The sequence below is a fragment of the Streptopelia decaocto genome, assembly GCF_964273445.1.
Source record: "Streptopelia decaocto genome assembly, chromosome: 3".
NCBI classification, from domain to species: domain Eukaryota; kingdom Metazoa; phylum Chordata; class Aves; order Columbiformes; family Columbidae; genus Streptopelia; species Streptopelia decaocto.
In genome coordinates this window covers 518475-545792 of record NC_138656.1, presented here as the reverse complement: position 1 = coordinate 545792, position 27318 = coordinate 518475, and the positions used below count along the sequence as shown (strand labels likewise).

The following is a 27318-nucleotide window of genomic DNA, read 5'->3' as shown; positions in this document are numbered from 1 at the left end:
AGAGCGAGGACTAATGATGAGCTGAGGGAAAGCTGCGCCTCCATCCATCTCCTGGTGAGCCGCGGGTCCCTGCGCCCGCCGGTACAACCGCCACAGCCCCCGGCGCCGGGACGCGTCCCCAGCGCCAGGACGGGCCCCCGGCCGCCTCCATGGGCAGGGAGGTACCGAGGGCACGGCATCGCCAGGGTGCCAGCCGAGGAAGCAATTCCAAACCTCCCACTTGGAGGAACGCTCTTAAAACAGGGAAAACAAACAAAGCAACAAAACCCACCAAAAAGGATGAGCGGCTGCCCAGATGGCATAGCCCTATTGGCCCGTATTTGTGCATTATACGGCAAGCTAAACCAACTTTGAAGCAAACGCTAGTTTACTAAGCTAGATTATCAACCTAAAAACGAGGCTGAGCGTATACAACAGGAACACTGAAATGACTTGAGCGGCATTTGTGGCTGGACTCGTCATTAGCAGAAACACACGTGCGTTCCCCAGAGTGTCTGAACGCAGCTCCCAGAAATAAACAGCACGAGCGACAACGGGCAGGACAACGACATGTCACGTTATCGGGGTTGAGCCCAAGGTGTGAGGAAAGGTGACACGGTGGTGACAGTGGGGACACGCGAGGGCCAGGCTGTGCCCAGAACGGGGCCGCGAGAGCAGCGGCGGCACCGCCGTGCGGAGCTACAGCAGCACATCTGCACGAGCACATCTGCACGAGCACATCTGCACGGACTCGCGCGGCTCAAGGAAAGGACACTCGGATTGCTTTAAACAGCCGAACTCGGGCCTGGCGACTCACGCCAACCCCTTCAAGCAGCATCTTTCTGTAAAACAACGTGATAAAGCCGCAAAGTGCCGCAAAATCTCTGCTCGGGAGCTGCTGGCTCCCGCTGCAGCTGGTACCTGGGCAGAGCCGCTCCTGCTGCCGGCCCCGAGCGGCACCGGGACAGCCCGTGTCGGCCCAGCACACACGAGCGGCTCTGACCCGGGTGTCCCCGAGCGGCACCGGGACAGCCCGTGTCAGCCCAGCACACACGAGCGGCTCTGACCCGGGCGTCCCCGAGCGGCACCGGGACAGCCCGTGTCAGCCCAGCAAACACGAGCGGCTCTGACCCGGGCGTCCCCGAGCGGCACCGGGACAGCCCGTGTCGGCCCAGCACACACGAGCGGCTCTGACCCGGGCGTCCCCGAGCGGCACCGGGACAGCCCGTGTCGGCCCAGCACACACGAGCGGCTCTGACCCGGGCGTCCCGGAGCGGCACCGGGACAGCCCGTGTCGGCCCAGCACACACGAGCGGCTCTGACCCGGGCGTCCCCGAGCGGCACCGGGACAGCCCGTGTCGGCCCAGCACACACGAGCGGCTCTGACCCGGGTGTCCCGGAGCGGCACCGGGACAGCCCGTGTCGGCCCAGCACACACGAGCGGCTCTGACCCGGGTGTCCCGGAGCGGCACCGGGACAGCCCGCGTCGGCCCAGCACACACGAGCGGCTCTGACCGGGACGTGCCAGGCAGGAGCCCAAGGAAGGAGCCAAACAACCGGCCTCGCTGAACCCCAGCAGCGACGCGCTGGGAGGGACCCGCTGATGCAGCCTTTGCTGGAGGAGAAACGCTGCTTCTCCCCCATTCCGAACGGGAACACCCATGAAAAGGGGTCATTCATGGTGAATTTGTGAGTGCTGGGGAGGGGGGTGGAAATCAGCCCAGAAAACAACATTGCCTTTCTTTTTCGGCAGCCCCGGCCGGGGCTCAGCCCTACCAGCCGCGTTTCCACCGGCGCGTTTGCTCGGCGCTGCAGGCTCGGGGCAGTGACACCGGGCTCGTAAAGGGACAACCGGCACGGCCGGTACCCATTGCTTCCCTCACCTCCCTTACATACCAACAGGCACAAATCCCCATATGTGGCAGCAATGTAAACTAGTTTTATTACTCAATAAAATATTTGAAGCAAAATAAATGGTTTTGTCAAACACTATATCTCCTCAAATAATAATGCACCGGCTCAAAAAAGAAAAACAACCGACATTCATATTCTATCGCAAAGTTTTATTTCCCGTCCCAGAGGAGAGGGAACCAGGCATTTCAATTTCGAATTCAAATACTGTATAGGAATACAGTAACTATCGTTCTCAGAGGGTTTGCGCAAATGTCAGCAAAACAAACCCCAAATCAAATTTATTAGCTGGTGGAGATCTCTAACAATTTTACGCAGTGACTGATAAAGCCGTCTGGGAATTCCTTTCAGCATTAAGTGATTTAAAGCCCCTACAGAAACTTCCCTGTCTGCTCCAATGTACAAAGAGTTCCCAGCACCGAGCCGGAGCAGCAGCGGGCGGGCTGGGGGTCCTTGTCAGGAACGTTCACCTGGAATCCCGTTACAACCTCGAGTGAAGGGAGGAAGTGACAATGAATCAAGAACTGCTGTGGGTTTTGGGGGTTCCCCGGGCAAAGCGGGACGAGGAGCCCCCTCCCTGCCCAGCTCCTCCCGACCGCTGCCGAAAGCAACAGCATTTTGACAAGCAAACCGGAACCGCACGCTTCTGATTCTAATTGCCGGGTTTTTATCATGCACACTCATAGCTGCCATTGGCGTTGCTGCTGTTAAATAGAGGGGGGCGGTGTTTAATCAGGCGCCGCAGCTCACAAAGTCCGAAGCCAGAGAGGATTTTTTGATTGTCTCTGCTCATACCCAAACATCTCACAAACCCGACAGCCAGTTCTTCATTTCAATTAGGGGAATGCTGATCGTTAGCTAACTAATAAGGACCAATTTTCTGTCACAACCATTTCCTAATTAAATTCAAAACAGAGATTTCTAACCCAGATGGTCAGTGATGCTACAGATTTGTTTAAATTTGGTATCACAGTAACAAACTACTAATTAGGGTTTGTAAATACACCAATTCCCTTATGACTTAGTTGTTAGTAATGCATACAACCGGTTTATTAAAGCACTAATTGTGTCTGGCTTTACTTGGGCCTAACACATAATCCACTTATCACATACTGGTACCAACTCATTTTGAAGGGATTATGAATAAAATCATAAATGAGGTCTCGCATCCCGTTCCCCGGTATTGTTAACAACGGTTCGGTGTCATATTTAGGTGGAGAGCGGCCCCACAGTGATGCTGGTCCTCCGTTCTCACAAAAAAGAGTTCTGGACACCATTCTTTGCCTAAAACAGGGGTTTGCGCCCCACGTCTGCAGGCACCAACCCCCTCGCCCTCCCAAAACACGCCCCGAGCTGGACTTGATGGGAAGGTTGGTTACGGAGAACACGGACCCGCAAGCACCGTGGCCGGGCCAGCCCGCGCCCGCCCGGGCTCCATGGAGTGTGTAAAGTAGGAAATAAATGATAGATAACTGTGAATTGCAAGGTTATGTAAACATGGAGGGGGTTTTAGAAGAATCCTATTAAACCATAAAAGAAAAGCACGGATGGTTTATCACATCACTAAGACCCAAGAATGCATTAATAAATAGAATAATAGATAATGAACCATGGAGTACAAGGCTAAAGTATCAGCTATTGTGAGGATCCTGTGACAGTATAAACAATGAGGGGGAAGAAAGAGCTTTGTTGGTCTGTCACCAGAACCTTGTAGTGTATCTTTTATAGCCTATTTTTAATGAATTCACAGCACCTATCAGTTATTCTCTGCCCAAATCCCTCATTTTCCTCCCTCTTGAATGCAAATTCCCATGCTCGGCTCTTCCTTCACCATGACTTCCCATATGAAACCTGGGGTTTCTAGGGGTTTCAACACCCTTTCAGCCACAGCAAAAGCAGGTCTCTGCTTTCGGGTTTCCAGAGGGTTACCAGGATGTTAACAACGGCGGTTTCTCGTGCGCTGTTACGGGAGCACTCGACAGGTCTCGTTCGGCCCCAAGCGCCGATGCCCACAGACACGCCTGCAAGAGAAGGAACACGGCAGCAAAGCTGCTGCTGCCCTTGCTGCGCTCCAGCCCCCTGCAAACAGCGCCGAGGACTGTTGGAGGGGCCCTAAAATCAATTCCAGAGATAGTACCCTCTTTGTAGACACTACTGACACTCACTAACACTTTATTTTCATTGCACTGAGGTGTTTTTATCACAAAATAGGTACCCAGGATACATTTACTGTAGATTACTTTTATCTTTACTACAGCATCGTTAGGTGCAGAGAACTGAGGATACGGGGCGAGCACAGGCAGCCCAGCTGCAGTAAAACCCTCGGTCCCGCCTGCACTGGATGTGAGACACTGACACAATTTCCATGTAGAAAAGGCGAAGTGCTCTTGCTGCGGCGCTGGCAGCTCCGTGGCTCGGGGGGCTGTACCCACACCCTGCACCACCCCGCAGCCTCACCAAGCGGGTCCCTATTGACCATGGGGGAACTGGGCAATGCAAAGGCCTGAAAACCCCACATTTAGGTGGCAAAGCCCATCTGAAGCAACGGGTCACGCGAGGACTCTGCGTTGGACCCGGGCTTTGAGGCTCACCTGGGAAGTACCTCCAACTCTACTCTCCACGTTTCGAAAGGCCACAAAGATCCAGACGGCTGTAGTGTGCTCCTCAGGCTACAAAACGGGAATTACAGAGACCCGAACAAAACCCCAGCAGCAACCAGCAGGACGGGTTTGCTTCCTTCCGACTGTTTGCACCCAAGCTCACGGCATCGATGCGGGTCCCAAGTACATCCCTACGTGCTCACCAGTCCCCGTGGCCGCAGCAGAGGGTCCCTGTCCCCAGAGGGGACTGTGCGGGGGCTGTCCCGGCTCCGGGCTCCACGGGAACAGGCGGCTGTTCCGCCAGAACACGCTTCACCCGCAGGGAGCACAGCCCGCGCTCAGCAGGCTCTGGAAATAAGTGGAAGTCAAATAAGTTTGCGGCTCTTTGTCCCTCCTTTCAATATCCAGCTTTGATCAAAATCCTCGGATACTCAAGTGCTTGTTGACTTAATGTAGTAATGAGACATGGCCTTAAGCGAGGCTGTTCCCGTGCCCACTCAGCTGGCCAGAGGTGCAGGAGAAGCGTCCCTGGTCCCCATCGGCTGGAGCGGGCGGCAGAGCCGCGGCTGCCGCGGCGCAGGAGGGGCCGTGCGCACTTATCTGACTGCAATACTGCCTCGTTAGAACAGCCCTCGGAACGCCACAGACTTAACCAAAGCCTCCTCTGCACCACCGCGTGTGCGCCCCAGCCCAGCTCCAGGAGGAGCCCTGTTAGAAAGCAAAGCGGGTCCTTCCAGCCTCAAACACCCTGTCCCTCGAGGGAGCGACGTCCCGCAGCGTTTGGGCAGCGAGGTGCCTGGGAGCAGCCCCGCAACACCAGCCTGGCCGCGGAGAGCCGGGCACCCGTGTCAGAGCAGAGCTGGGTGAGCCCACACCCCTCAATGGGCAGCACTGCACGCCGGCAGGTTCCAGCAAACGGGAACGGGAGAGCAAGGGAGGAGCCCAGGAGCCTGGATAGAAACATCAAGCCACGAGAGAAGGAAAAATTCTCAAACTGACAGGGAGCAGCTCAGCCAATTAGGGTTTTAATTCCCCTTGTTATGCACAGGCAGTCAATAAATTCTGCACCAAGCAGCTGCTCTAATTCTTAAGCCCATTAAGCCCTACATCTGATAGGCGGGCGGGAGGGGCTGCCGGGGGGCACATACGGCGCTCCTCGAGATATGAAACATTTCCTCTTGTGCATCTGGGTCACCCCACCCAGCCCCACTCCTAACCGGTATTTTATGAAGCTGGCAAATAAGAATTTATATAAATACACATGCCAGAGACACACACGACACATATGGAGAGAATAAATAGGTAACTGAACGAGACGCGCTGAGGGGTTTTTGTCGGTGCTGTGATAAAGCGGAGAGCAGAGCTGGAGGGCTCGGGGGTGTCCCCGGGGGCCGGTGGGGGGACCAGGGTGGTTCATGCACCGAGCTCAGCCCGAGCCGCGGGGAGCCCTTCTCCGGGCACAACTCCCCTGATCCGCTCGTGTCACCTCTTTGGGGACAGTCTCCTCCTCACCCCCCCCGAACCGGCACCGGAGCCGGCAGCCATCTGCCTACCAGAGAAACGTCCCCAAGAGCTCAGGCTGCCCGTGGAGCAGCAGCGAAACCACCAGACCCAGCTCAAGCACCGCAGCACGGGAGGCGCCTGGAAAGGCAGCGAGGGGAGAGGGGGGTGAGCCGGGGCTGGGGCGCAGGGAACGGGCCCCAGGGAGCCAGGCAGCCCGGGGAGAGGAGCAGGAGCAGAGGGAGGCCGGAGAACCGGAGCCACAAGCGAGCAGAGCCCGGCTCTGACGCAGCGAGGGAGCGCGGCGCCGCGGCGACGCCAGAGCGCAGGGGCAGATGGCTCGAGCGGTGCCACGGAGATGAAAGGCAGCGCAGAAAAAGAGAATATATTGGGAGTGGGAAAGCATTCAGCAGCCCAGACAATTTTGCTTGTTAATTGGCAACCAGCTACCAGATTAATTACAAAGTTACTGTATGGTCAAGAAAAAAACAACCTGACAGCAGAAGAATTTGTATTCCTTCCGAAGTGCACTCCTTGCTGAACAGACCTTGCTCGTGAAATGGCTGCTCTGCTGCCATTAACATGCAGCGCTTCCAGCGCCCAAAGTCTTGGGAGCCATCGCAAAACAGATAAAACATGAGAACAAGCTACCTACTGTAAATCGCACACCCGCTGCACAGCTAGGAAACAACAGCCCTTCTGCAGCGGCTTCTCTCCCTGGCAGCACCAAAAGGCACTGGAGGAGTGAGCAGCGACCAGCCCTTAAGCTTCAGTCAAGGCAAGGAGCGTAAATGAAAGTTTGCCTGAGTTCTGGAAAGTACAGGCTGCAAAAAGGCTGTTACTATAATCCCATCCAGCCTCAAAAGGTCATTTCCTCACTTGGAGCCGCTCTTCATGTCCCGGCCCAGGCAAAGCCAGATCTCTCGCCAAAGGCGGTTTCTAGACTGGCAGCCAAACAGGGGTGTTGTTGTGGGGAATCAAAGGGAGCCGTGGGCACGTGCTGGGAGCCGCGGCACCCAGAGCCGTCCCACAGCGCCGCGCCATCTCGCACCCGCCACGCGGCACCAGGCAGGCACGGGCACCTCGGTTTGAATCCAAACAGCTGGCCAGGGCTGCCAGGGGCCAGACCCGCTCCCCGAGCGGCCAAATCAGCCCGGGTTCATCCCCTGTGCAACACTGGGGCGACTGGAAGGTGCTTGATTTGCTCTTCAGGAAGGGTGCACTGCTAGAGGAGCACACAGAACTCACCCAACAGCACAAGCGAAGCTCTGACTCTTCACCACAGAACACCGGCACAAGCTACGTGGGACCACGGCAACCAGCACCAAGCTGGCGCCTTGGGAAGTCAGGATTTCTTGGTGACAGCCGCGCGTACGGAGGCCCTGAGCCTGCGTCAGCCGCGGGAAAGGCACTCTGCAGCCCACTCCGTGCATTAATGAGATTCACCGTAATTAGCTCTGCAAGAGATGTGAAACTAATAAACGGAACTAGCCACTGAGTCAGTAAATAATTATTTTTCTGCTTTCTTCCTCTCGGTTCTCACATTGCTAGAGTAAGCATCGATTTTCTGCTTGGAATGAAATGGCATCGCGTGCTTTGGGAGAGCGCGGGGCCGCGAGCCCAGCGCGGGTGCTGGAGCTGGGCGAGGAACGCGACCCGGAGCCACACAGCCGGGAAAGAGCTTCTGCTTCAAAGCTCCTTATAACGCTTCAGACTTGGCTGGTAAATTCACTGCCTGAACGTGCTAAAGAACAAATCCAGCTCAGGACTCACAGAGGCAGCAATTCCGGGGCAGGTGACGCGAGCTCTGCTCGAGCTCGGGCGCTCTCCGCGGGGATCGCGGCGCACACCGCTCCTGCCGAATTACCGCAGCTCCTGCAAACAGCGCCCGCTCGCTCCGAACAGCAAGAGCCACAGCCGCTGCCCCGAGGAAATTAATTAGAAATGGCATTACTGTAATCAGATTAGTTACCATCCCTCCACCTTGCAGATCGAGACAGATTTTGTTACCAACCCTGCCAGGTTTGCCAGCTCGTTTTTCAAACTCCATTAGAAACACGCTCCAGTAAGTTTAAGAAGTTGCACTACAGAGTTAATTAGAAAGATTAACAAGTGCAAACTCCGCAAGTCCCCCCTTGCCTCCCCTATTTCGTCCCCAGAGCGGGTGGCCGCAGGACGGCTCCGGCGCCGTCCCGCATCGCCAGGAGCACAGGGCTGGGAGCCGCCTTCCCCAGCCATGGAACCATGAGGTAGTGTGTCGTTTGTCCGTCTCAACCATGACATACTCAAAAGAGCTATGGCCGTAGTTACGAACCAACAGTCCCAGTCTCCAGCTGTAATACTCACCATCTCACACAAATTTAGGCATAGAAATATCTATCACTTTAGATTACTGAGATCCATCGTTTAGCAGGAAGTCATGTTCCTGGTGGGCGTTAGCATTAATATTCTGGAACGCCGCACCCTGAGAAGTGAATAAAGATGCCACGATACACCGAGCGACTCGCTGATGCGGGATCTGTCTGTCAATTAGCCGTCTGCAGCAGAGAGCGCTTTCATTAAACAGAACCAAAACACTCTTTTGAAGTTCTAAGGAAATAGCCAGCAAACAATTGTCGAGGACAGTTCAAATGCATCTGTGCACTCGCTGTATAATATTCATGCGGTATTACATTGTTGTTGATTATGATAAATGAAGCCAGAGATCAAAAGGAACAATAGTCTATAATCAAGGATATCTGCATAATAGTTTTCCTGAAGGATGTTCGTGCAGGTGAGAAAGGAGCGAAGCATTGTTTCGGCAAACGGCAATTTCCCTGTATCGCAAAGAATGAATCCCACTTGCTGGTCGGGGCATAATTCAATTAACGGGGAGAATCCTATGGGAGGGAATGAAATCTGTTTGACTGGGATGCCTCAAATCACACCAAGAAAGAAAACAGCATTTAGTCCTGACATTATGATTTATTTCCTACTCGGTATCTTGTAATTCCTACAAGATAAGCCAAGGCTAGAAATTATCATGTGTGCACGGGGGCTGTGTCTGATCCTCTTTATTTTCTCTTCTCAACTGCAGGACCGCATGTTCCAACCTTATCTTCTAAGAGGCCAGTACAATAAGCGGTCACATTTTCACCGAGGCAAAGCAGCTCGTGCTGTGTGCCCGGGTGGGTGAGCCGCTGTGAGCCCACCCGCGGCCACGCGCTGGGGACACGCACCCGGGGACACACACTGGGGACACGCACCCACGGCTATGCACTGGGGACACGCACCCGCGGTCCCCTGGCCCACCTGCATCGTCCTCTGCTCCCGGGCAGCACGCAGCCCGTTTCTGCCGCTGTTTATTTCGCAGCCACGGGAGAAGCCGTGCCCGGTGTTCCCAGCAGCACTCGGTTACCTCCAGAGAGATTTCTAGTGAATTGACCCTCCTCCTCTCCCCAGTTGCTTTAAAGATCCCAGACACCCCCCTTTTGCCACCCGGGGAGCACCTTTCCTCTCCAGCCCTTGCTCACACTCCAAACACCCAAGCACAGGTAAACAGACATTTATTCTGGCCTGTCGGCAGGCAAGAAAAGCTGATTAAAATGTCTGTAGCACTGCGGCATAGCATTGCAATCCTATCAGAAAGCCATTTGGACAAAAATCAGTTGTATTTGAAAGGATTCTATTTTTATTTTATGCAGTTCTCTTTACTGTTACTCCCCATAACATCTCTAATTATCGTAAAAACATCAGCACTCCACACAAGTCCCTTTTCCCTCAGACCGCCCCGAGGAGCCCTGTGCCCATACAAAGTGCCTGATTTGCCGAGCCCTCTCGTTGCATCCTGCTCTCCCCTAAGCGCACTCAGAAATGTACTAACGGATGTACCAGCTCTGCTCGGTGCGAGCAGCCAGGCCGGGGACGCTGCGGCCGAGGAACAGCCACCCCAATACCAACTGGAAGAAAAGATAATTTCGAAAACCATTTCGTGGTTCACATTTGAGCCCCACGTGGCCACCTGCGCTGTTTCCTCAGCCGCTGTGCAGGGAGCACTTTGGGAGGTCAGCGGCAATGAACCACGGTGTTCGGTGGGGCGCCAGGAGGTGTGGGCGCACCAACTTACTTGGAGTTTTACTCCTGAGCGGAAAGTTAATCTGAATTCGAGAACAAAAGCATTCCTATTTGTTCTTGCATGTCAAGGATTACGGCTATTGAAAGTGTTTTCTATTATCACTTTGTCACTTGCTCAGCTTCTTAATCTCCTCCTCTCTGCTGCTTGCTGCCTCCCTCCCGGTGCCCCTGGGGCTGATCCCCTGGGGCTGCTCCGCCTGGTCCCCAGGGCTGCATCCCCAGGTGTTCCAGGGCAGCATCCCCAGGGATGCTCTGCCTGGTCCCCAGGGCTGCATCCCCAGGTGTTCCAGGGCAGCATCCCCAGGGATGCTCCGCCTGGGATGCTCCTCCTGGTCCCCAGGGATGCTCCTCCTGGGATGCTCCTCCTGGTCCCCAGGGATGCTCCTCCTGGTCCCCAGGGATGCATCCCCAGGTGTTCCAGGGCAGCATCGCCAGGGATGCTCAGCCTGGGATGCTCCTCCTGGTCCCCAGGGATGCTCCTCCTGGTCCCCAGGGATGCTCCACCTGGGATGCTCCACATGGTCCGCAGGGATGCTCAGTACGGGCCTGATTCCTGATGGAAAAGGAAGACTGCCAAAAATAATCCAAATATCTAAACCCTTTCACTAACAGGTTTTAGATGGAAACATAGGCATCCAACAACACAAGCGCGTGCAAGTGCTGCAGATCAAACGCACAGTTTCAACCACCTCCTGATCTCCGAGCACCTTTCTATAATTAACGTTACCCTCGTCACAGAACGTACAACATCCATGAACTCCACTGCTGGAACACGGCAACCCCCCCGCACAGCCTGTTTTAAGACAGCCCAAGTGTTTTGGGAACTTGGGCACTAATAGCTGGTGACAGCCAAGCGCTGTCACATTAGTCAGCACTGCAGCAAATGAGCATTATTTGCCCATCAGCCCCTGGAAACCATCGCCACGACCTGGGAAAGAGCCAGGAGACATTTAACACATGACTTCGAAAGATGAAGTCACCATCAAGCATCATTATCTCAGAGCGAAAGAAAAACAGCTTGTTTTTTAAACCTTCGGCAGAGGAATCCAGTGTTATCTCCTGGCTGACACAAGGAAATCTTAATGCAGCTATTATCTGAGAGCAAACCGATTTTGTAGTTTGCAAAATTAATAGTATTTAGCCCGCTAGTTTCCGTAGTAACCAACCCAGCCATCCCTGCCTGCCTGCGACAAGGTCTCTTAAGCATTTCACATGGTACTTATCCATTTTCTTGCTCTCACCTCGCTCTCACCTTTACTTTCAGCACAGAATGCAACACAATCCACTGCCACTAAAGACTAGGCTGAGAGTCAGATTAAAATTATCCCTGTTTGCCCTGACCTCTTTTCTCTGCAGGTGAGAGTGTCCCCATTCAGCAGCTAAATGAAGCAGAAATGATGGAGTGTTTGTTTTCCCTGACTTTTCCTCAGCTTGCCAGTAAATTTACAGCCACGAATATGAAGTGTTAATTTAATGTTCCCACTGAGCATCTCATTGTCAACAAAGGCTTCAAACCATAAGAGAGGAAAAGGTTAGCTCATGCAGAAAATGACCCTTATGGTTTGATTGTCTTCTGGCCCAGACTAGCAGCCAGCAAAGAGCAAAGGGCTTTGACTTCCAGCTTAATGCGTTTGATGGCGATAAATGGAGGGTCCGTGCGCGGCGCGGAGCATCACCTGCGCGGCTCCTCGGCCGCCTGGGCGAAGCCGGAGGGAAGCGGCTCCTCATCCCGCACCCCACTCCCGCAGCCCCGAACCTCAGCCCAGCGGCTCCAGGAGGGCGCGCTGGCTGGGACCGCAGCGGGGCGCCACTGTGCCATGGACCACCAAATCGCTTTCTTCACCTGCTGCTTCCAAACTTCAAGGCTTCGGGTCTGGCCACATGTTCTTCCGGAGAGAGGTCATGGCAGGAAGAAAAAAAATTAAGGTTTAAATAACCAAAAGCCTTTGTGGACTCTTCGTAGCAGAATTATACACACAGAAGGCTTCATTCCCCGAACGTTTACTCCCTTTATCTGGCAAAAGGAGCTTAATACTTGCTGAAAGTAACGCTCACAGAACTGATTTCCAGCCCAAGCAGAGCATGAGTGGAGACCCGCAGTTCGCTTTGCACTGGACTAACCCTGCTTGGCATCTTTAGGAAACAAAAAAGGAAACCCTGACGGGGTTGTGGAATAGTACAGAAAAATTAAGAAAAAAACTTGAATATCAGATTTTTTTCTGACAGCTGAAAGAAGCTCAGAAGCAAGATGCAGATAATACGTGCTTACATATACAGAGCTGGACTATTCAGTGAGATGACAGGTTAATTTAGCAACTTTATTGTACCCTTGCAAAACCCACTAATTAAATTGGCAATTTCACAGGCTGCTCGCATTCATCCCCAGTATGACCACGCTGGTGTTTTCCAAAACAATTAGTAAGAGCTATTCGAATACAAAGCCACCCATCATGTTAATTAACTGGTTGTTTACTCGTGGAAGGTGCGGGACAAGGCACAGGATCGTGGGCACTCTAATGCACTTTAAGGCCTCCAAAGCATCGCAGTTGACTGAACCAGAGGAGTCTGAAAGCAAATCGGAGCGTACAGCAACAAACAGTCTGCGTTTTGTTCTCCCGGGTCACACAGCGCTCCCACCACCCCACAGCTAAACCCCTTCATTGCCACCAGGGATGGCCTGGACCGCAACACCGGGATCCTACAGGATCAACATGCAAATCTGAGGCCCAAATGGGCTGGAACAAGGGGACCAGCCTCCCGGGGTCCCGGCAAACCATCCCGGGCCAGCCCCACAGCCACGGAGTATCAAAGGCACGGCCACAGTCTGCTTTCTGAACCAGAGGTGCTTCCTAACAGCCAGCTTTGCCTCATTTCTGTTCCCAAAACCACCCAAAAACCTCTACTGGCAGCCAAACGTAAAAACTAACATCCCAACCGCACCCAGAAATGCCTTCCGTGAGCACAGGAACATTTTGACAGTCTGTATTCAGACATGACTTAATCTGTGTCAAAACCTTTTGAATTGCTATCGTTTCGACTTCCATATCCTACTTGTATCCAAATCCATGGTCAGAAATCTCTGGAAAGGTGCAAGCAGCGTTTCCAGCCCAGGTCTCACCTGTGCCAAGCAGAGCGGCGTCCCAGGGCAGCTGCTCGGCTATCGGGGAGCAGCCCTTGGCGTCCCATCGAGCCTCGTGAAATCCCGGCCCAGCAAAGCCAGGCTGCCTGCTAACACGTGGGGCTGATCAGCCTCGCAGGGACAAAAACATCCACAAATAACAGGGAAATGGAATTCCAAAAGTCCCTTTTAATTGTATTTCCTTCAGTAATAAACAGACACAGAATCGGGCATTCTGAATGTCCCTTTCTTCAAGTGCCTGCAAGGAGCCCAGGCGCGTTTGAAGAGACAGTTGCTTTTAGCTAAAAATGTATTATTCAGTGTGTGCCGAGATGTGGTTAGAAACACATGCTAGAGTTCACTAACATCATCCACAAACACACCCTGCCTTTGGTAACCATTTGCCAGTCACATTGTCAGATAACAGTAGTCATTTTGAAAGCAGCAATTCATTCTCTACAGTCCTTTCTTAACACAATTTTCAGCCTGCAATTTAGATGATAGGAAAATTACAACCCTGCTGCACTATATTATGCGATATAAATGTTATTGCAATTAAGCCAATAAGGAAAAAATCCCAGAAAACAAAGATGTTTAGTTTGTGCTTTCTCCATATTCCTTCCCCGAACCCAAGCGCTGTCAGAAGGCGGAGAAGAGGGAGACGCGGCTCCACGAGCAGAGGGGCCGGCGAACAGCGGAGCTCAGCAGCACCACGGAGCAACACGGAGACCGCCTGGGGCACGGCTGAGCGGAACGGGCGCTGCTGGGGTAACGAGGTGCAGTCCAAAGCCATGACACACACACGGGCAACGTTTTTACCACAGCTAGATTGAAAGTCTAATACAACACTAAGCTATATATGGGGACAATTGAATTGCCGCAGCAGCTCGGCAGAGCGAGCAGGATTGAACCGAGAGCACACAACAACAGGCACGTTGTGGATTTAAAATGCTTGGCTGAAGAAGCCACGAGTTCGTGCTGAAATGCAGACACCTCATTAGCCCCGGAAGGCTGGAACACCCCAAGCTGCACCAGGAGCCGGGAGTCATGGGGATCAGGAACAACCCACATTTTCTCCCAGGCTGCAGCTACTGAGCCGAGGCACTGGGGACACACAGACGTGCTCCCAGCTTTGCTAAACGCCAGCTAAAACGAGTATTGAAACATTCTTGTCAATAAGAGTGCCAAGGGAAAATTAACACATCCCAGGCAAATTTCTCCCCCAGACCGTTACTGTGATGCAACAATTAGAAATGAGACCTGCACGGTCCCGGGTGGATCCAGCCCCCGTTTCACATGTGGGCTGGTTTGGGCAGACTCAGCAAAAAGACTCATTTGTGACACCAGGTTTGCTTTGCAAACACCTTGCACCTTTTCCTTAGTGATCTCAGCTGGGTGTCAAGCACATGGTTAGTTTGGAGGTGCCAGCCATATTAAACCACTTTATTTCTCTGTCTCTGAAGAGAAAAAAAAATAGGAAAAAAAAAAAGAGTCCTAGCATCCATCATTTACTCCAAGGTGCTGTAACCAGGTGGAAACTTGTCTTTTATATGCTGAACTGTGTCCATGAAAACACATTATCTTTAAGTGGGCACTGGAGGAACCACACACAACATTGACTTCTCCATGCCGTCACTCAGACTGGATACTTCAATCATCCCGAGATTTAAGGGCAGATAAGCAGAGACCTCACCCACGTCTTTCTCTGCCAGCTCGGTGTGGTTTGGAGATGCTCTGCAGCAGCAAAGCTCCTTACAAAGGCAAAGCCGCACAGAAGCCCTGAGCCCCATCTTCACAGGTGTGTCCTGGTGAAGGACAGGCAGCTCCTTTGGGGACCCAGAGCGGCTGCCCGGGGGTTCCCCGTGACCCCAGAGAAGGCCCGGGTGGGATGCCCCACGGGGGGTTTGGCTGCTGGCACCGCAGCACGCTGCAGGCCGCCTCACGCTTGTCCTTGCTCTAGCTTATCGTGACCTCAGAGCATCCTGCAGAACGAGATGTCTGCCGTAGACCCCCAGGCCAGGCCCAGGGGGCTCCCGACGGCTCCGAGCTCTCCCCAGCAGAAACGCGGTTCCCTTCGAGAGCCCCGCTCCTCCTGGCACGTGTGCGCGCCGGGGCAGCCCCGGCAGCCGCAGCCGTCCCTAACGGCGCCCCGCCATGTGCCGCCACGTCCCGCTGATTAGCCGTGGGTGATCGGAAATGTCAAGCCATTAGCCTTGACAGCTACCGCCAAGGTTACTAGCGGCTGGAAAATCTCTTTTTAATAATGCAACTGTTTGCAAGTGGAAAAGGCGATGCTTAAAATACAAAGCGGTAATAAGCACGAATTACTGAAACAAAACGGAAAAAGCCTTTTGTTTTTAGCCAGCCTTTCCGAGGCGCGTCCTACCTGCTTCTTGAAGGGATCATGTCCTCGCAAGGCAATTTGCAATATCGTAATTAAGACAGCAGAACCATTACAGACAATAAAAAGCCTGCAGGCAGAGCGTCCTCCCACGGCACCTCTACCCGCCGGGAACCCGCAGAGCCGTCCTGCGGCGCTGGGACCTCGGCACGGCCCGGCCCCAGCCGCGCTGCGAGCGCCGGGCAGGAAAACAACAACGGGGGCCTCACGAACACCCGAGAACGACCCACCTGTTCAGCACAGGGCGGAAGGCACCGGCTCTCCCTCGGGCGCTTTTGTTCTGAGCGGTGTCTTCCAAAGCCACGGCGATTTGGGAAGGCGGGCGTGCTGCCTCTCACCGCTGGCCACTCTGGAACAGACGGTTTGAAAACATTCCCAGTCAAAAGGAAACCCAAATGATGCTGCCTTTAGCTACTGTTATGTTGACATTTTTTACAATTTCTTGGAAAAACATTAATTTGAAATGTTTTTATAGTTCGTGCCAGTGCCGCAGCAGGGAATAATCACCACATTGCAAGCTCAGAGCAAGACTCTGATACAGGAAAAAATTAAACAAGGATAAGAGCCAAAAACTGTTAATGATCAAAAATATTTTACAGCAGGTTCAACAACAAAGTCTGGAAGAGATAAGTCTGTGTGTGCACCAACATTATATAAAAAGTGATTATTCAGCCAATCATGGGAACAGAGCTATTGATTCCAGTAACAAAGGACACCGTACAAGCTGCAGTGTTCTTGCTCTTTTCAGCCTGGGAAAATTGATATTCTTAAACTTTCCCTTGAACCTGCAGTAGGGTTTAATCTGAACCTAAAGGAGCCTTTTAAGAACTCCCATAAATTAAGGATATATCTCTTCATTTTGCACATTTTTGATTCCCGTTGTTACAGCGAAAACTCAAGAACCGCTGGAGACAGAGGTGGGAGGAAGCGATAATTGCGTTTTGTTAGGGTTACCAGCGCGTCTTTGTTTACATACATTAAATAGAACATGTAAATATTGAACGTAAGTCTTGTCTTGCTGCAAATAGGTGGAAGGAGCTGCCATGGAGGAGAATACGGCCCAATAACCTTGTCGTGAGCCTGTCCCACGGTGCTGGGAAGGTGCTCACACACACACCCCACCTGTCCCTGACCCAGGAAGGTGCTCACACCACCTGTCCCACGGTGCTGGGTGCCGGAAGGTGCTCACACCACCTGTCCCACGGTGCTGGGTGCCGGAAGGTGCTCACACCACCTGTCCCACGGTGCTGGGTGCCGGAAGGTGCTCACACCACCTGTCCCACGGTGCTGGGTGCCGGAAGGTGCTCACCCCCACAGCCCACCTGTCCCTGACCCAGGAGGGTGCTCACACCACCTGTCCCGTGGTGCTGGGTGCCGGAAGGTGCTCACACCACCTGTCCCACGGTGCCGGAAGGTGCTCACCCCCACAGCCCACCTGTCCCTGACCCAGGAGGGTGCTCACACCACCTGTCCCATTTACAGCTCCTCCAGCCCCTCCTTGGCAGGGCTGCACTGTGCATTACAGTGTTGTTTTTCCCCTCGCTAAGGCAGTAAATGACCTTTTATTCAACCAACAGTTCCTTAAACAAAACGCGAGTCCGCCCCCGTCAGCAGCCGTGTGAGCGGAGAGGCTGATTTGTTATTTAAGCAGCAGCCAGCGCTGTGTGCTATGCAAACACAGCCCACGCTCTGTGTTCTCACAAGCCTCCTGCTGACTTTGCAACTCATTTTGTTAGCAAGGAGAACACACGGGGCTGACATCAATGCATCAAGGAGACCAGAGGCGTTTGTTCATAACTTTCTAACAAACATTGATCAATCGATTTTTGCCCATGCGGGGAGGGAAAAGCCCACAAACAAAACACAACACATATGGGGAGATTTTTTCCTAATGGCACAAAGGGCAATTAGGCACCCAACCTCCCAGGGAAATTAGGTTCCTCGCGGTCCTCCGCGCTTTTAAAAGTCTTCCCCTTATGCTCAATGGAAACAAAATCTACTGTCAAGCCTCCAAAGGAGGAGAACATCAGCTGCGGCCAACAGAATGGCTAGCGGGCCTTCAAACAGCAGCGCTGAACGTGGCACAACAAAAAAGACAGGTAGAGGCTCCCTTAAACGAGGGAGGCCCATCCCACATCTGCCCTCTTTTGTACCGTGCATTAGATCAGAGGAAAAAGTCAAAACAGAGAAAACGCTAACTGGCTATCAAAAATAATGAAGTGTTGTGTAAATAGCAGAACACGCACGTATTTACTCAGCCACGTCTCCTCAAGGCCAACACACGTTCCCGCAGTGCTACAGCAGCCTGGGCAGGGCCCGCGAGCGCCCCGAGGCGCCAGGCGCTCGGACCCTGGGGACGCGCTGCACGGGCAGAGCCGGGCGGCTCTTCGGGGCCACGGGACAGACGTGCTCGTCTGCACAGCCCCCCAGTTAACCGCCAGTATGGAACAGGCGCTGAGGGAGGGCTCCGCACCACCCCCACAGCCTCTTTTGGAAGCGGAGCCCAGAAAAGCGTCACAGAGGGTCGGTGACAGTGAAACTGTCTGGTGTTGCAGCCCAGGCTGGGTCAGCGGTCCCGCCTCAGCTTATTTCCTATACAGCGATACACATGGAAGCACCAATGCTGGTGTCGGAATTCCCAGCCGCAAGCTGACAAGATGCTGGCTCCTAATCTCATACTCGCTAGTGCTTTGGGACCTGCAGCCACGGTTTGCCCCAGAGACCTTCCCTACACAGCCCTGCATCTCACCAGCCTTGTGCAAGAGCCAGGAAAGCTGCAAATGGAGCGATGGAGCCAGAGCCTTCCAGGTAGCGCTTCCCAACGCTGCACCAGCCAGCTGTGGGCCGGGCGCTGCCTGGCTGTGCCGCAGGGAACGCGAGGGGAGCCCAACACACCGCGCTGGCTGGGGAAGCCAACAAATGAAACCTCGGAGGCAGGAATGATGACACAACTAACTGAACAGAGCGCACAGAAATAGCGCCGACCCCAGCCACTAAGACGATGGTTCTGTTCAGAGGCAGCTGCAGGACACTTCTTGATCACAGGCCTAAGAAATTTTCTCTGTGTCTCACCCAAGCTCCAGCCTGCGGCTTGTGCCAGCAACACTGGATTTAATTCCAAGACCAGAACTATTGTCTGAGCCCAGGTGGCTCCCGGGGTCCTGCTTGCCCTTTGCCTAAGGAGTTCACCAACGCTTTGGAGACTGCTCTGCAGTGCACTTGTCCTGCCATCCTCAGCTGCAGGGATGCTGCCCACAAACAAAGCCGATTTTCAGGTGAACTCGCATGGGCGGTGTGGTGACCCCTTTGGTGGGAACACGGCTGTAAAGCAGAGCAGCTCAAACACAGCACGGCCCAGCAAAAGCAGCCTGCACAGGGAGGCTGGGCTGCCACCGAGAGCTCCGAGGAGACGGCAGTTCCATTTAAAAGCTATACAACAGCAGGCAAATGGAGAAGGGAGATGAAGCACATCTTCCAAGGTTCACCACAGTATTTACTTGGCAGGAATTTGTGATCTTGCTTTTCCCCTGGAAAGGGCATGCTCTGAGGCTGCAGTGAAACAGAAATTCACCTGCTCATTAGCTGGCTCCCCAGGCAGGGAAATGCCACACAGACCGCCATCAGTGCTATCCAGCAGCTCCCCGAGCACAGCAAACTGCTCACGAGGCGCTGTGCCGACATTTGGCTGGTCCCTGCGAGCCCGAGCCGGTGAGCACCTTGATCTCAATCTCCGGGGTCTGCAAGGGAGCCCAGCCCGCAGCCGGCCCTGGGCTGCGAGAGAGAGAGCCCAGCCCGCAGCCGGCCCTGGGCTGCGAGAGAGAGAGCCCAGCCCGCAGCCGGCCCTGGGCTGCGAGAGAGAGAGCCCAGCCCGCAGCCGGCCCTGGGCTGCGAGAGAGCCCAGCCCGCAGCCGGCCCTGGGCTGCGAGAGAGAGCCCAGCCCGCAGCCGGCCCTGGGCTGCGAGAGAGAGAGCCCAGCCCGCAGCCGGCCCTGGGCTGCGAGAGAGAGAGCCCAGCCCGCAGCCGGCCCTCCATGGCCTCAGCCATCGCCCTCCATAGCCTCAGCCGTCGCCCTCCATGGCCCCAGCCATCGCCCTCCATGGCCCCAGCCATCGCCCTCCATGGCCCCAGCCATCGCCCCCCCCGCGCCAGCCGCCGGTCTGCGCAGACACAGCAGAGCTGCTTTGCCTTGAGACCAGCTTTGCCTGGAACTGCCTGAGAGGAGGGTGAGGAGGTGCCACTGCCTGCAGGGTTTTAAAGTCCTTGATATAACAACTTCTCCTAGCACTTCTGCGCATTTAGACAATTACAAATATTTACAAATTTTATTCATAAGAATTAGCATAGCTGAAAAAATACCTGGAGGGAGCTGGCAAGAGAAAACATGAATGTTTCATGGATTAACTAGACAAGTATTGCATCCTGTCTCGCCGCAGCACCAGCACAGCCCCAGGGCTGACACCAGGGCTGCTGTGTCCTGCACAGGACCCTCTCAGCGGAGCACCCCGCAACGTCTCCCATCAGAAACAAGGGTCTGAGAGCCTGTGCGTGCAGTGACCCCGGGCCGGGCAGAGGCAGCGGGTCCGGGCGGGCGCCTGGCCCGGCCCAGCCTGCCCGCTCCAGCAGCACCACAATATGCATTCTCCCCCTCTGCTATTTACTCACAGCTACAGATGTTGACATAACAAAGAGCTAAAGACAGACAGAAGGGGAATAGTGTTGCAGCGCAGACACTAAGGGCTCTATTCTTCAGAAAAGAGCCTCTGACTTCCCCACCCAGCCCTGCAATTCATTTGAAAATCATCTGGGCTGGTGAAGCTTGCTTTCCTCTCCTGCAGGACACAGATGAATGTCAGAGAACATCATCTTCGCTGTTTGTTTCTGTGCTGAACTGAGCCCTTTCAAATCCACAGAAAGCCCAATTGTTTCCGATCAAGTGGCTCAAGCTCGGGCTGTGTTGGGCAGTGTGCGCCTTCGCCTCCCGCTGCCCTGCCAGGAGCCGCCTGCGAACAGCAGAGCTCCTTACTCACATTATCTCCAGAGAGCCAGATTTAAAGGGATGACTTCTTTCCGCAGAAAAACACTTACATGCTTTCTGGAGGACACCACCTTGCATTTTCAAGGCTTTGCAACTACACATAAAAAAGCTCAAACGGCACAAGAACACAGACATTTGGCAGACATGACCAGAACCCCGGGGCAAGGGGAGAGCGGGGCGAGCCTGGGCTCGGCGGGACGGGGCCAGGGGCCCAATTCTGCCACCAGGCTGCCCCGGTCCCTGCATGCTCCCTGGGGTCGCCGCAGGGGCTGAGGGCTCCAGCACCAGAGCTGCTTGTGCGCATCTGCCAGGGACCTGGTGAGAGCGGTTTGGACCTGGCGATGGTGGGATTTCGGCTGCAGGTCCCCAGCGCCATGTCGGTTCAGGGAAGCCCCAGGCCCGGGGCCGCTCCGCGCTCACATGCTCTGCTCACAACCAGCTGTCTGGGAGCCTCGCTCGGCAAACCAGCTCTCCCCCAAGCACCTCACCAGACAGAAAAGGGATTCTGTTCTTTAAACAGTTGCTTTTTTTGAGCTTCTCGTGCCAGCTAAAGTTCAGGTCCCTCACAACTGGTGGGAAAAGATATCATTGCCTGGAAGCACGCCCAGAAAGGCTGGGAGCGAGCTGCCTCCTGCCGCACGGCCGCGGTGCCACCTCGTGTCCGCAGCCGCACACCCCGCAGCGGCAGCTCCTCCGGGCTGAGGGGCAGGAGGCGTTCGGGGAACAACCAGCCCCCGGATAAGCCAACGTGCAATAATTCACAGCATTGGTTCTGCCAGAAGATTAACATTCCGCTTGCACTGCTTTCACTCGCAACCCCTCAACACGCCTCGGTGCTTTAGGTTGGGCTTCGCGGAGAATGTGGGTACCAGCTAAACTCTTAGTGTTGCTCATGTCTCCAGTGGGCAGGGATTTGCAGTTCTGGATGGCAGACGAGCTGTCCTGGCACAGCACGCAGCACCAGAGCAGCCTCCCGTCCCACAGCCACACGCCACTGCTCCTCAAGCGGCTGTAAAGAGGCTTTCCAAGGAGCAAATAAATGAGCCGACTTCATAAAAAAGAAGCAGGGAACCAAGTAAAGTATGCTCCTTCCCTCAGGGGAAGGGACTGGGCAAGACACAGGTCTGCTTTGCAAGAATTAACAACGGTGGGTTTGTGGATAGTGTTTCCAAAACAAAAAGACATCTCCTGCCTATTAGGAAGGTGACCACTGAGACAGCTCCTGCCTATTAGGAAGGTGACCACCGACCTTTCATCTTGGTTTTCTCTGCCCTTGAGCTCAGCCTGTTTCCAGTGCCCTTGGCACAGAGGCGGTGTGCTCACAGCCGGGCACACACGGCCCCGCGCTGCCCGGACAGCCCACAATGCCGCTTTGGAGTTGCATTACCCTGAATTTCGCCAGTTTTGCCTTCCTCGAAGCAGTGCAATAGGAAGCAAACTTTAGGCAAACGCGCTGTTCAGGGTTTGCTTCCCTGCACCCCGGGGACAACGCAGAGCACAGGGTGATTTCCAGTGGGTACCCCCGCTTTGTCCCGGCCACCAGCGCGCTCTCGCTGAAGCACACGGGTGTCAGCAGGTCCTGCAGCACCCAACACACACGTCCCCCTCTGCCAGGGGCTCGGTCTGGAAACGCCCCCAAGCCAGGGGGGATACCCACCAACATGAACCAAGGTAGCACGTGGAGACGCTCACCCTCACAGCTGCCTGTTGGATTTACGTCCTTCCTCTTGTAAAATCTTTCCCAAATGGTAAAAGTGCTTGAAATCCTGTACTAACTCCTGTACCAGGACAAGTGTCAATCCAGCTGAATGAGAGCTCCGGAGCAGCGCTGTGGAGGGGCAGGCTCGGCAGGATTTCCATTTCCTTGTGCACATTGCCGCCTTGTGGCTTTCCTCCCGCTTCCGCAAAAGGCTCCAAAATGCACAGATGCAGCCAGGGCACACGTGAAGTTATTTGGAAATATCTTCATCTGCCTGATCGCAGCCTCAGCCAGAGCAACAGCGGGTAGGAAATGACCCCCCCCACGGCTACAGCGCTCAGAGGCGGCTTCATGGGCCTGCCGCTCTATAGCGGTGCTGCTCCGGGCACCGGTTCAATCATCTCACGTTACAGCAGTCAAAGGAATTTTGCATGTAGGATTACTTCTAAATGCAGCAACTGCATTTTTTACATTTCCCCTGTTCCTCTGCTAATTACTGTTTAACAGGTATGTTAGCTGCATAATTATTTGTTTGCAGATGAGGTTGACACTGGTTTACAGAGTACAGACAACTGTGTAATTCCTCTGTAGCTACACGGTAATTATTGTGCTATTATAGAGTAATTAAACATTCAAATAAACATTAAAACAAGGATTTTGTATGGGAGCTGCCAACAACCACAGGACGGAAAACCAAATAGTAATTCCAATTATAGTGGTACCAGCTAAAACAAGTAGTTAAGAATCTATCATCTTTTACACTACAAACGATTTTGGATGCTTTTCCAGCTGCAGAAGCGTCTGGCCTAACAACCGAGGACAGATCTAATTTTGCAAGTTCTCTCAGTGGGTTAATCATTTTGCCATCCGGTCGTGCCTCTCCTTCTCCTATGGACAGAAGCAAATACATCATCTATACTGAAAAGAGCACAGGCACTCCAGAAGTGTTCTCCAGAAGACCTTCCACAGCAGCTGCCTTGGCCCTGCACAGAGCCAGCCCAGAGCTGCTGCCGCCACCCCGGGCAGGGACACGGCAGCCTGGCTGTGGCACTGTCCCCAGCGCCAATCTCCAGTGCCAGACCCCAGCCCCAAGTACCAGACCCTGTCCCCCCAGTGCCAATCCCCAGCGCCAACCCCTAGCGCCAGACCCCGTCCCCAAACACCAGACCCCAATGCCAGACCCTGTCCCCCAACGCCAGACCCCGTCCCCAAACACCAGACCCCAATGCCAAGACCCTGTCCCCCAGCGCCAACCCCCAACGCCAGACCCCATCCCCAAACACCAGACCCCAATGCCAAGACCCTGTCCCCCAGCGCCAACCCCCAACGCCAGACCCCATCCCCAAACACCAGACCCCAACACCAGACCCTGTCCCCAGCGCTGCAGCCACCGGCTCGCACAGCTCCGCCTGCCTGGGCCAGGTGCCATCCCATCTGTGCCATGGCCGTGTTTTACTCCACCGAGCTCCCGCTCAAACCCAGCAGAACTCCCACACTCCCTCTAACGCTGGAACTAAGCAGAATGCTTGTTTTGGCATTTTCGCTCTGCACACAGAAGTTAAAACCACATCCTACCCCTTCAGCAACACGTGCCTGGTGATGCTGCACAAGCACAGCAGGCTGGCTTCACCCAATGGGGTTTCTTTAAGAGACAAACCTAAATATTAACATACATCCAACTGTTAGTTAGCAGTCCTCAGTGAACCCCAAACACAAAGTACTTTGTCACATGTCGAAGTCGCGCTATTAAAAACAACATTTAAGCTCATGCTGAAGCACCTGACCAAACTCAACACTGTGGGGTTTTTTAAGCTTCTACAAGCAAGCAAGCGATGGCTTTACTCCAGGTTTACACGCAGGCCAGGGAGCCAGCCTGGCTCAGGAGCCCTGCACCTTTGTGTCCCTTAGTAAGGATGGCAACAGCACACCATCCAGCTGCAGGGCAGCCCCATCACGCCTGCTGGCAGGAACATCTGCCCCAAAATAGCAGCCCGCCTAATCCAGGCAGCAGCCTGAACTGCAGAAGCATTTCTGCTATGCCCTGGTTTCTCGCAGTGACGTGACTTCTACACTCGTCCAAGAAGATTCACGCACACACAAAAATCAGGGTCAAGTTTGCATCATTTGTAGCAAAAGCATTTTCCAGAAGTATTTAACATTCACCCAGCACTTCTCCAGCCCCGGATCTTCACAGCTGACGAAGACAGACAACCATCACGAAGCCAAAGCTCATACCGTAAACCCTTTAAGGGACCAAGAGGCAGCAGTTTCCATTCTCTCCGCCCCCCCCAGCGGCACTTGGCGCAGGTGTGTCCCAGTGTCCCCGGGCAGCTCCGCCTGCACGGCAGGGACACCCGAGGGGCCCAGGCGCCCAATGCCCCGGCACAGGTTAACGAGAACAACTGGACTGGCACTGCCAGCAGCCCAGCTGTTCCTTGCAACAGTTCCCCCTTCTGATCACACGCTGCTATTACCAAAGCACACGCACATTTAATCCCTTCAAAGAAAAGTCCCCCTGCGTATTTATAGAGGGGGAATAACCTTCCTAGAGACCAGCAGGAATAAACAGATTTCTTTTGACCATGGCCAGATTACCTCCAAGATGCATACCAGGGCTCTACTGATCCTTGGTTCCCTTGCTCTGTTTATAAACAAGGAAATCCTTGTGACATTGGGACGCTGCACAGTTTTAAAAGCATAATTTTATTATCTTGAATGCATATTCTTGTTAAGGCAGCAATAATAATCAGGGCTACTGTTATCCTTTTCATGCTCTGCCTCCTCACTCTGCAGGCAGTTTGAGCATTGCCAGCATTATTCTTGGCTTGCCAAGGAAACTATTTCTGTTCCTTGAATTTAATCTCCTAGCAGAGTTTCATTTATAGCTTGTTGCTTTCTGGTTGTCATGAAAACCTTCCTTTCCCTGCTAATTACAAGGCACGCGGAGCCCCCCTCCCGCCGCCCCTCTGCCCACACTCACCTCCTCCCGAGGGCTCCTCACCTCCACGTATATGTGCAGAAACCAACATCTTGGCACATCTTGTTCATTGGCAGCTTGCAAGAGACTCCTGAGGAGAACAGAACCTTCCTAGCCCTGCACTGAGGATAAACGGTAGGGCTGCAGTGGAAGGTCCCTGCAGGGGCAGCAGGCTCAGCACCCCACAGCCAGGACCCTTCAGGCACCTCACCAGCTGGGAACGGGTAAGAATGTGGTGGCATCTGCCATCTAACCTGTTCACTGAGCCTTGCCAGCTCTGTCAAGCTTTATTGCTCTTTAAATGAGAATTAAACAGAGTTTCTGACTCAGGACTCCAGGTTCCCTATGTAGCATCACTAACAGCAAGCACACCTGCAGATCCCCAGCACACAATTAGGACACGACTTTCCCACGCTGTTAAACTCTTCTGGAATGTTGGTCGAACAGTGCTGGAAACAAGAGCATCAAGCCAAGGGATTCTGGGAGGGACAGGCCCAGCCAAGGGCATCCTCAGTCACTTGGGTACCCACAAAAAGGAGCAAGCTCCCCTCGGTGAGGGGATCATTCTCCGCCTCAGCCAAGCCAGCGCAGCGCTGCAGAGCTCTGGGCACGGCTCGGCACGCTGCAGGGACGGGGGGGTCACCCGCATGTGGGCTCCAGCGCTCAGGGCGCTTCACTTCCAGATAAAGCCAAGGCCATACCAGGGGCACCAGCACTGATGCCAAGTGGGTGTCAAAAGGATTTATTTCTTCTCAGCTGCCAGAAGAGAAGGAAAACACCTCTGTAACGTGAGCCCAGAGCTGCCGGCACAAGTCCCAAGCCAGCGTTCACAGCCAGTCTTGCAGGTGGGAACAACTTGCACGGGGCTACAAACACACGTGTCCAGGACCAACTTTTAAACACCAAAACATCTCCTGAGGAGCCTTCTCCCACCAGCCCAAGCTTCTCTGCAGCTCTGTAGTGCCCAAAGCACCCAAACCTGCTGCTGCATGCTCTGTGAGTTCCAGGGGTCACACCAGCATGTGGCAGCTCTGAGGGTCACTCCCTGTCCCAGCCAGTACAGCCCAGGAGGACACACAGCACACATCCACGGGACCCCCAGCCCACCGAGGCCAGCGCGGCCACTGAGCAAGGCACAGACACACAGCAAATGCACACGGAGGGGAGCAGGGGCACCCACCCCCAAAGCAGAGCCACATCCAGCACCGCAGGCCAGCGGCCACGAGGAGGGAGGCAACCAGGAGAAGGAGAGAGGGGGCCAGGAGCAGACAGGGCACAAAGCCCCCAGCCCTGCTCAAACAAGGGGCAGGGGGCTGGGCCTGGGCTGAAATGCAGCCCCCAGGCCAATGGGCAGGGGCTGTGTGGGGGGACCTAGCCCATGTTTGTTAGGGCAGCTCGTTAGCACCTGCAGTGCTCCCTTCTCCTTCACCCAGGGCTTTACAAACCTCCGCCTCCTCTCCCCACAACACAAAATGCTGGCAAGGGTGGAAAAGGAGCCTTTTCCCCTAAAATACAGCTTTCCCTATATTAGGTGGAGCTGGGAAGTATATGTTGATAATTTGACAAACACTGAAGTGAAATCGTGGATAAGAATCATGCTTTTTGTCTAGAAAATTGAAAATGAAATAGTGTCTAAAACTGTAGCTATTACACAGCACATTATCTTGAAGGGCTTTGGTATAATTTAGATAAAACACTGTATCTCCTGTTTTAGAAATGTCAATATCATTCTAAAAGTACATGTACTTTTCCATCAGTTTTCTATGAAGACTTACAACTCTACAAGCCTCTTTCTCTTGTTCTCTCCATTTTCTTTTTAAATTGGCAAATGAGTATTCAATCTTTCAAAATTTCAGGTACACTTTTATATGTGGGAAAAGTGTCTGCTCAGAGATGCTCCTGGCTGGCTCCATTATGTATGTTATCAGCTGTGATACACTACCAGAAATAAAATCTATGCATCTGAATGAAATATAAAAAACTAA

The 27318-nt window shown here is 53.9% G+C and overlaps 1 protein-coding gene across 3 annotated transcripts in view; it reads right to left on the bottom strand.

The window, feature by feature from the left end:
- KIZ (kizuna centrosomal protein) overlaps nucleotides 1-27318 on the bottom strand; it is a 119578-nt gene that overhangs the window by 83817 nt on the left and 8443 nt on the right. The window contains exons 2-3 of one of the 3 annotated variants that reach the window (XM_082047597.1): nucleotides 15853-15971; nucleotides 9282-9387 (exon numbers count right to left, since the gene is read on the bottom strand). The exons of 1 other annotated variant lie outside the window; for it this stretch is intronic. The gene's annotated coding sequence lies outside the window, so the exon portion shown is untranslated. The remainder of the gene's footprint in view (nucleotides 1-9281; nucleotides 9388-15852; nucleotides 15972-27318) is intronic. One more of the 3 variants, XM_082047598.1, reaches the window with a different exon arrangement.